The following is an 11,179-nucleotide window of genomic DNA, read 5'->3' as shown; positions in this document are numbered from 1 at the left end:
AGGAGCACAGAAAATTATTTGAAAAATTATTTGAAAAGGCTGCTTTAAATAATGGAAACTTTCATGAAAGCAGAGTCTGAATCTTATCAGTACAAGAGGAATAAGTACCAAAGGGAAATGAAAATCACTCTGCTTGATCTGTCATTCTTTGCTATGGCAACAAGGAAACACAAATCAATTGCAGCTAACAGCAAAAAATTACTTTTTGCTTGTATTTACAGAAACTTCACTTGTCAGCTGAAACAGCTCTATTTTTTCTACATATTATCTCTTCTAGGGCTCAAGATGAAGGAATAGCCAAACCTTTCCAATACATTTAAAGTGTTTGCTTGGATCTAGTGTATAAGCTTGTTCACAGTCTATTAGCCAAATCAGATTGGTGTTCATGCCCAGACCGACTACAGCTGCTAAGCACACTCTACTGACTGCAAGGGCAATTTGGGAGAATATGATGTGAAGAATAAGACTCTTCTAAAATCCAGATTAGGAAAATGGCAGACTGTTGCATTTTGTGTTTTACATTCATATAAATAATCTTTTGAAAGAATTGAAATGTAAAAATATTCTACATTCTTGATATATTCATAAAACATACTTTCATATACTGATTGAATTATACCATAAAAACAGGGCAAATTCGAAGCCCAGCAAAAGAGGCTGAGCTGAAAATCAAGCACATGTTGAAGTGTAGGAAAGAGCACCAATTCAGACCCCTACATTAAAATTCGATCAAATAAGTCGTGCACACTGAAAGAACACATGGGTAAAGAACATTCTTACCACCAGGAAAATAAGAAAAGAGTAGTTGGTTTTGAGTTTTTTGTCTTTTTTTATTTTGAGCTCTGGGTTAAAAATGTAAAATATTAAGCAAAGGATGTAGGATGTAGAATCACTGACCTAGCCACAAGCAAATTATATATATATATATATATATATATATATATATATATATATATATATATATATACATATATATATAATTTACATTCTAAATATCTATACATCCTTTGCTTTATTGAAGTTTTAACATATATTGGTTCTGTTAGAACATGATCATTGTATGGCCATGATAGAAGGTGGATGTTTGCAGCCATGTTTTAAAGTTTCCTTCAACACAACTGAAACAAACTTTTTCAAAAGATTTCCCACTAATAAGAATTCAGCCATCATGACAGACAGTAACAAAAACATGAAATATTAGATTTTCAAGGCCTTCACACTTAGCAATATTAAAAAGTTGTAATAAGGTATTTAAGAATGACAATGAAATGATAAAACCTTGATAGTGAAGCAAGTATTATTATAATAATACAAACCTCTGAAATCAAAATATTAGTTCCAGTAGTTAAAATAAATTTATAACAATATATTATAGTGATTAGCTATTATAGGAAACATTTCTACATATATCTACACATATGTAGTCATACATATATTTATAAATGCTTAATTACACATTCGTATTGTATGCACAAGTTGTATTTCTTTAAATCTTTCCTGGGTTCTCTAATAGATTTAACATAAAAATTCATAAGAACCTGGCCAAATTTTTCACAAAGTTTCTACAATATTAGTATCACAATTCATGTACATTTTTTCATTTTAAAACTCAGGTATAAACATTCCAAACATTCCTCATTTTTCATTCCTCAGTTTCGATCTTTTGACATTATTAGAATATTCAACGTTGGTTCTTCGAATGCATGGGCCCTGATGAATCCCTTCAGGTTACTATTTTATCAATATAATTTTTATTAATAATAGGTGATTCATAGAGAGTGATACCATTAATCTCAAAATGACCTACTAATGAAGAAAGACTGATTGTCTTCTGAACCTGTACATGAAGTTCATAAAAAGTAACCAGATAGATGACTGGCTTCCATATTTGAAGAATGGAGTATAGATTAAGTATTATTCTTAAAATACAAAAAGATAAACTATATTAAAAATAAATGTGTACAGATATGTAAATGAGAGAGACATATTTATATGTTGAGAGCAATGAAAACAATATATGTGATAAATTATTTGAAGAGACAATGGAGGATTTATTTAAAAAGAGAAAGAAAACTGGATTCCATAAAAATCTTGAAGTTTAGGGAAAGAAATTTTTATTGAAGATACTATTGAACACATGATGATATACAGAATTCAAAAATAAGGGAATTCGCTTAATTGAAGAATAAGGCAATTCTAGTTATAGTAGACTATTGTGGTTTTTCCTTCTTTCACCTCCTCCTCTTCATTCTCTACTTCCTCCTCCTCCACTTTCTCCTCCTTTTCTTTCATTGTGATAATGTCTTTCTCTTGCACTCTACCACTTGAAACAAATCAGCAGTACTTTTGTTTAATTTTGTCTATTAGATAGTATCATTAACTTTGAAATAGTCTCCAGTCATAATCATCCTGATTTTCCCTTCTGAGTAGTTGTCATTAAGACATGTATGACTATGCATGGCTATTTTAAAATGTGTAAATAGGTAGTTAAATTTGAGACTCCTTTCTGAAAGGAATGCAAATTGCTCAAGAAATAAGAGCAAAAATTGAAAATGCTTTTGCATCAAATTAAACAACTTCTGGACATCAAAGCAAATAAGGATTCAAATCTAAGGAAAATCTATAAAATAAAGAAAATGTTTTCTAGCTATTTGTCAAGTAAAGGACTATACTTTAAAAAATTTCAAACCAACTGAAAACTGAAGAAAAGAATCCAGTTTGTAGCTGGACAAAATAAATGATCAGACAATTCTCAATGAAGCATATGTGGCCAATAAACAGAAAAAAACCTCAACATCCTTTGTCATAAAAAATTGAAATGATAAAGATATTCCATCTCACTACAATCAGAATGGCAATCATTAAGAAAACAAGCAGCACTAATGTGAGGTGAATAAAATATAAGTCAGTGCAGCCATTGTGAAAAACAGTATGAAGAGTCTTCAAAAGACTAAAACTGCTATATATCTTGCTATAAAACTCCCAGGTATGTATCCAAAGGAATATAAGTAAGCATTCAATAGAGACACAACTGAACAGTCATGTTTATATTAGTAATATTCAGAATAGCTGAACAAAAGAACCAGAGTATGTGTCTATCAGGCAACAAATAAATAAGATAGATGATAGATGGAAAGATAAAAAGTAATATATTGGTTAAATAATGATCTTTATTGAATCTTTGTACAACATATGCATATATCACTTAATATACATATTTTTAATTTGTCAACTAAAATTAACAAATATATAATGAGGAAATTGTATACAAATCCAGACTCAAGCTGAGCCATATGTACTGAATATGTAGCCACAATGAATTAAAAGCATTTAAGAAATGAGAAAAAAGTGAATATTTGGATACAACACATGTTTTCAGGAAGGAGACAAGGGAGAACAACGAATAAGAGGTAAGAATGAGAGAGAAAGAGAGACGGACAGACAGACAGACAGACAGACAGACAGACAGACAGACAGACAGACAGAGACAGAGAGAGAGAGAAATGTGAACAGAGAGACAGCACCAGAGAGAGATGGAAGGGAAGGATTTTCCACTTGTTAAAAGTCTCAGCTTTTATCTCCGTTTTTGAGTATCCCAGTTTTTTGGAAAAAATAAAAAATAAATATTCAGAAATGAAAATACCGACCAAAAGAGAAATATAAACAACCTGTGGAAAATTCTTTCCCTTGTCCTTCTCCAAATAGACTATAATTACAAAATCTGAGTAAAGCAATTTCTCCTCAGTGGATATTTTTAAAAGAAACAGAAATTATAGGATTCATACAGCGATAATATTTTAAAGTGCTAGAGATTCCCGCAAAACAAGTAACAGTTGATAATGGGATGAAAACTGAGAAGATCTTACAACATACATGAAACAAGCATTGGAATATTTTGCCACTCTGGGCAAAGTGCAAGCTTACTGAGAAAGTCACATGAAAGAAAAGGGATGGGCAAACAGAAAGCATAGTTATATGACTTAGAAAATGACAGATATTAGTCAAAAATTCAGAAATAAAGCCCAAACCAGGAAAGATAAAGATAACAATCGAACACACTAGAATATTAAGGAAAAAGATAATGGTAAAGTAATGAAAGACAAAGTTTCACCTTGGTTTTAGAAGGCATAAAGAAAATGAAAACAATAGAACAAAAATTCTCCTGAATTTATAAAAGATATATAAATGCATACTGAATGTTTACAGTATATCAGAGGAAAATTTACCGACTGCACTCAGCAATGAAGAATCTTGCATTTAGCCCTCTAATTATTGTTTAGACTATAACAACCATATATTGATAAGCAAGTAGAGGGATAAGAAGATAATCTGTTGTGATCTCCAGCTAAATTTAGTCAGGTGTAGCTGGCAATGCAGCCTGGTTTCAGGAAATATTCCCTCCGGAAACATGTGCTAATAAAGGATACATAAAATATCTGCTTATTATGCTTATACAGTTATTTTATAACATATTATACTTAGATAAGCATAAAATTTATGCATTCTAAGAGAGCTCCATTATTTCTAGTAATACATAGTGTTATATTGTTTATGGCTTATTATTGCTTATTGCTAGTTAGTACTAAGGGAAAGACCCACACATGTATCCATTCCCTAAAGGTGCAGTAAGGAAGTCAAACAGAAACTCTGATTACAGAAATTGGGCTGGGACTGTAGCTCAGTGAACTTAACATGCATAAAGCTAATGATTCTACTTCCTAAACTAAATCAGATAGATGTTATATAGAAAAGCAGATGGACATGACAACTTATACTTCTCATTGTTGCAACAGGTCCACCTGTATCCTTAAACAACTGGTTTTTCCCCATCTCCTCCACAAGTTATACTGACATCAAATATAGTGAAAGCAGGGGTTATACTGTGGGGGAGGGACATACAAAGCAACAAAGAGATAATCTTATAAATGCGTTAGAAACACATGCACGAAAGAAAAAAAACATTAAAATACACATCTAAGGGTTCATTTTCCTGACATCACATTATCTGACCTTTTCTGCTTGCAATGTCAGTGCGGGGGGGGGGGTAAGGGAGAGAAGGAGAAGGTTTGGGATTGGGTGGGAGGGGGGGAGGCTGGGAAGGGATGTGAAGGGTAAACAAAGGAAGAGGCTGCAATGCTTGGTAAGAAATGTACGCATTATCCTGCTCATGTAATTGTAACTCCTCTGTACAGTATGTTCACAAATAAAATAAAATTAAAAAAAAAAGAAAAGCAGATGGAGAAGGACAGACAGACAGTCAGATAGATGGATGATAGGTTTTTTTTTTCACAATTTTGGGAGCTACAAAAGTAAAGATTACTTCTTGCTCTAGGCTGTATTAAAAGGGTCTGTTGTGGCCTTCCTTTTCCTTGAATTCTAGATTACTATCATTTTTCTGTTCTGAATTATTTTCAATGATTATCTCCTTGTCCAAACATTCTTATTTATTAAGGAAATTAGGCATATTATATTAAGCTACTTCTTTTTATTTGGTATATATTTTATTGCAAAGATACTGTACAGAGGGTTTACAGTTACATGAATATGGTAATGAGTACATTTCCTATAACTAGGCTCCTTCTAAATGATATAATTTTGAGCCAATTAACTATGAAGATTCCACTACCAAAGAAATTTCCGTGAGATTAAAATCTACATACATGCAAAACATGCAGTTTAGCCATGTCACAAATAATAATAACAACAACTACAACAACAGCAATAATAAATACCTCTTGAAGCAGGTGATATTAAGACAAAATCATTCTTATCAAACACAGAGGGAAATCTGGGAAATACGAAGCTGGCCAGCCTACCTTGGTCTTTCTCTGTACTTTCTCTAATATATTCAAAGTCCTGTAAGAGATTTCATCTCCAGATTTGTGCTCCTTGTTATTTCCTTATTTTTTCTGTGTTCACAGATTTTTGATACTAAATTTTGTCTTGGGCATCCTTAAGAATCCAACACTTCAGACATGAACATATGTCCTTCAAGGATGCCTACAAACGCTGTGTCTCCAAGACCATGCCAAGTCTCTAAAATTCTATCTGAATAGACTATGGAGATTCAAAGTATTCCTTTGCTTCAAACCCCTTAAAATAACCGTATTTTACTATTGTCATGCTCTACTTTTGCCAAATAAGTATCAAGTGTCATAATTCTTTGGAACAATTTCCTTTCCTTGTTGTAAAAGCTGACAGAAAAAATTCAAGTTGGAGAATACTTTTAGATTTAAGAAGTCTAAGACTGTGTTCATGCAAGCTTTATTTCTTAAGCTGGGTGGTAAATTTTAAAATTCTCATTAATCTTTCTGAAGCCAAGTTCTTTCTAAATAAGAATTAAAGCATATAAAGGATTTCTTTTGGGGGGGGGCTTGTTGTGGGGCCTGAACTCTGAGCCTGGGCTCTACCACTTGAGCCACAGCGCCAATTCAGGCTTTTTTCTTTTTACTTATGTGGTGCTGAGGAATCGAACCCAGGACCTCATGCATGCAAGGCAAGAGCTCTACCACTGAGCCACCTTCCCAGCCCCATAAAGGATTTCTTAAAAGAAAAAAAAAGCAGGCACATTTATTTAGAAAGAAAAAAGCAGGCACATTTCATTTTAAATTTTAATAAAGCCAGAAAATTTTGTTTCTGAAGTTCATAGCTAAAATACAGTGCTTGGGATTAAATTTATCAGTAGCAAATGTGAGCAACAGTAAAGTACACATGTCTATAATACCTGTCAGGAGGTGGAGATGTGAGGATTTCAGCTCAAAGCCAACCTGTACAGAAATGTCTATGAGACTCATCTCCAATGAACCAGCACAAAGCCACAAGTGGTTTCCCTTATTTGCAACAACTAGAATATGTCTGAGACAAGCAGAAAAAGGTCAGATAAGATTATGTTAAGGGAAATGAATGCCAAGATAAGGACACAATTGTGTTTTTTTTTCTTGCTTGCTATTGCTTCTAATGTATTTATAAGGTACCATGTGATTTCTTTGTTGCTTTGTATGTCCCTCCCCTATGGTATAACCCCTGTTTTCACTGTATTTGATGTTGGTATAATTTGTATAGGGGAAGGGAAAAACAAATTGTTTAAACAGGGATATAGGTTGACCCATTGCAACAATGAGATGTACAAGAAAACAGGGAAAACAAACATTACAATTTAGGTGGGGGGAACGGGAGAGTGTAGTTGTGGAAGTGGGAGGGAAAAACAAACTTTACAATTTAGGTGGAAAAACAAACTTTACAATTTAGGTCGGGGGGAACGGGAGAGTGTAGTTGTGGAAGTGGGAGGGAAGGGATGGTAGGGGGAAAAAAAAGGAGGAGACAACAATGATTCAGAAGCAATATACTCATTACCTTGCTCATGTAACTGCAACCCCTCCTCTGTACAGTGTTCTCACAATTAAAAAAAAACTTATTTAAAAAAATTCCAGAAGTGGACCAGTGTCTCAAGTGAGAGTATCACTCTTGACTAAAGACGCAAAAGTGCAGTGCCTAGATCCTAATTCAATCCCGAATACCTGCGCGCGCGCGCACACACACACACACACACACACACACACACACACACACACACACACACACACACACACACTCATCTCTAAACAATGTAGTATAGAATATGAGTCAAATTTTACATGATTTGTGAGTCTGTGGGTTGAGGATATCTTGGATTCATTTGCAGGCTTTACACATATTCTGCAGAGAAAGCCAATAGAACCTTTGTTCAAGGTATGTTTTTGCTCTCATCCTATAGTATTTTTGCAGAAAAAAATATCTGTACTTGATTCCAGTGCCCTGCATCTTGTATATACATTTTTTCTAATTTGGGAAGGGGAAGGAAATAAAATGCTGAAGTAAGGAAAGAGCTTGACCCATTGTAACAATGAGATGTACAAGACACTATGTTAAAAATGAACTTTACAACTTTGGAAGGGGGTGGGAGGAGTTGTGGAATTGGGGAGGGAAGGGATGGTAGGGGCAAAAACAAAGGAGGGGGTAACAATTCTGGATAGGAAATGTACTCACTACCTTATTCATGTAACTGTAACCCCTCCGTACAATATTTTTACAATAAAAACATATAAAAAGAATATGTTGGTAGCTAATTTAAAACTGTCCAAGCTTACTGCATTGTCTGTGGTTGTGTAAACTTGTTCAAGCACTTTGTAAAGTAGTATGGAGGTTCCTCAAAAGACTCCACATAGAGCTCCCCTTTGACTCAATTTGGGACATTTACCCGAATGATCAGAAACAAGACCATACTAAAGCTATCAACACAACTATGTTTATTGCAGCATTATTTACCATAGCTAAGATATGGAACCAACACAGATGCTCCTCAGTAGATGAATGGATCAAGAAAATGTGGTATATATACACGATGGAATTCTATGCCTCCATCAGAAAGAATGGCATTGCCCCATTTGTGAGGAAATGGACAGACTTGGAAAAAATTATATTAAGTGAAGTAAGCCAGGCCCAAAGAAACATAGGTCCCATGGTTTCCCTAATTTGCAATAACCAGTGTATGTATTGAGTCAAGCAGAAAAAGACAGATAAGTTGAAGTTAGGCAAAATGGACCTCAAGATAAGGACTGAAGTGTTTTTTCTTGCTTTCTATTGCTTCTAATGTTTTATAAAGTGATTTTTTTTTCGGTTGTGGGGCATGAACTCTGGGCCTGGGCATTGTCTCTGAGCTCTTCAGCTCAAGGCTAGTGCTCTACTTATTTAGCCACAGTGCTACTTCCAGCTTTTTCTGTTTATGTGGTACTGAGGAATTGAACCCAGGGCCTCCTGCATTCAAGGCAAGAACTCTAACACTGAGCGACCTTCCCAGCCCAGGGTTATATGTTGTTGTTGTTGTTGCTTGGTGTGTCCCTCCCCCACGGTATAACTCCTGTTTTCACTGTAGTTAATGTTGGTATAATTTGTGGAGGGGAAGGGAAAAACAAATTGTTTAAATAGGAACCCATTACAACAATGAAATATACAAGACATTAAGTTGAAAAATGAAATTTAGAACTTTGGGGAGGAGTCGGGGGACTAGATGGGGGAGAGGGGGTGTCGCAGCAGGGATGGCAAAGGGAAACAAAGGAGTAGGCAGCAATGCTTGATAAGAAATGTGCTCATGGTAGGACGAGGCCAGGCACGCCGAGCGCAGCCAGGTTACAATCTGACTGGCTAGCCAGTCTGGAGCACCTGGGCCTCCAAGGGTAGGATCCTGGTTGCTTGTGTCCTGCTTGACAATTTACCTCTCTCCAGCTCTCTCCAGTTATGTCATGGTCCCCCAAACCCGGGGACCAGGAACCTGGTTTACTTGGTAAAAGGCGCCGTTGGCTTGCCCCACGGCCTGCCCCTCTGCTCCTCCCCACACACACACAACCGGACTCGAACCTTGGGTATTTCAGGCCACTCCTCTGTAGCTGGAGACCTGCCAGGCAGCCTCTGGGAGAAGCAGGCCCAAACCTTGTAGGGCCTCCTGCCCCAGGGACGCGAGGAGGATGAGCTGGCTCTTTCCCCTGACCAAGAGCGCCTCCTTCTCCACAGCAGGATCCCTGGTGGTGGCCTCACCAGCCTCCAACAGCAGAAGCAGTGCTTGATCGAGTCCCTCCGGAACTCCCACTCCAGTATAGCTGAAATACAGAAAGATGTGGAATACAGATTGCCCTTCACTGTAAACAACTTGACAATTAACATTAATATAGTACTTCCTCCACAGTTTCCTCAGGAAAAACCAGCAATCAGTGTTTATCCACCAATCTGACATCCTTTAATGGATAAACATGGAATATATGTTACCTCTCAATTAGTAAGCAATTTTACAATACACTCAGATCTTGGAAAGATTAGCCAGAGTCTGTTGGATGAGTTTTGGAAGAATTCTCCTGTTTTAGCTCCCACTTCAACAGCATTTCCATACCTGTATAGTAACCCAGGTGGGCTGCCTCCTTATGCTTCTTAGGGTTTTCCATTTCTTCCTGCATATCCTCCTCAAGAAGCTAACAGAACATAACTTCTTTGTTACTGACACTGTTTCTTCTTCAACAAGTTATACAACAGCCAAGTCTGCTGCTCCTACATTTGGTGTCCTTTCAAGTCGGCCATTGCCTGTTCCCACAATGGAAACTTCAACACCTATAAGCCAAAATGGTTTTGGGTACAAGATGCCAGATGTCCCTGATGCATTTCCAGAACTCTCAGAATTGTGTCACAACTCACAGATATGAATGAACAAGAGGAAGTATTACTAGAACAGTTTGAGTTTACCTCAACTAAAACAAATTATTAATGACAAGGGTGATTTAGTAAAAAGTATTGAGGAATTAGCAAGAAAACTCTCCTCTTGGAGCCCAGTTTGGAAGCCAAAAGGCAAACTGTTTTAGATAAGTATGAGTTACTTACACAAATGAAATCTACGTTTGAAAAGAAGAGGCAGAGACAACATGAACTGAGTGAGAGTTGTAGTGCAAGTGCCCTACAGGCAAGATGGAAAGTCGCTGCACATGAAGCTGAGGAAGAATCTGATAATATTGCTGAAGATTTCTCGGAGGGAAAAACTGAAATAGATGATTTTCTCAGTAGCTTCATGGAAAAAAGAACAGTTTGCCACTGTAGAAGAGCCAAGGAAGAGAAACTTAAACAAGTGATAGCAATGCACAGCCAACTTCATGGTCCATTACAGATTTTCCTGAAAACATGGACCGCCAAGAGAGAAATGAGACATAAAACTAAGTACATTATTTTAGATTTAAGGTTTGTAAGTTGGCATTTCATTGAAATGGCTGAATTCAGATGTACTCTACATTGTTTAAAGAACTGAGATTGTTTTTTATATAGATTAGAATGATTATGATCTTTGCTTGGAAAATTTTTCTGCAGTATTTGCACTAAAAACGCCTATTTATCATTGATAAATCCTGTCCTTTTAAAATTTCACTGCTATTCTTATAATTAAATACCTTATGCATGTGATTTTAGTTTTAATATTTTATGAAAAGTACTTAATCTTGTACTTTTAATTTGAAACTGCCTCATTTCTTTATCAAGAATGATATCTTCTTTAGATTATTTTCCTCTCAGTAATTTTTAAGTACTTTCAGCTATGGAAAGATACCCACACCCTCTCTTTTTCTTTCTTTTTGAATAAAACTTTCAAAAGCAATTTGTTTTTAAATATTCA

The 11,179-nt window shown here is 35.7% G+C and overlaps 1 pseudogene; it reads left to right on the top strand.

Moving 5' to 3' along the window:
* Positions 1-9,500: 9,500 nt before the first annotated feature.
* LOC138829396 (vacuolar protein sorting-associated protein 37A pseudogene) lies at positions 9,501-10,752 on the top strand (annotated as a pseudogene).
* Positions 10,753-11,179: the final 427 nt, after the last annotated feature.

Source organism: Dipodomys merriami, unplaced genomic scaffold, assembly GCF_024711535.1.
Source record: "Dipodomys merriami isolate MVZ:Mamm:240054 unplaced genomic scaffold, mDipMer1.0.p SCAF_1704, whole genome shotgun sequence".
NCBI classification, from domain to species: domain Eukaryota; kingdom Metazoa; phylum Chordata; class Mammalia; order Rodentia; family Heteromyidae; genus Dipodomys; species Dipodomys merriami.
This window is presented reverse-complemented; position numbering and strand designations above follow the sequence as displayed.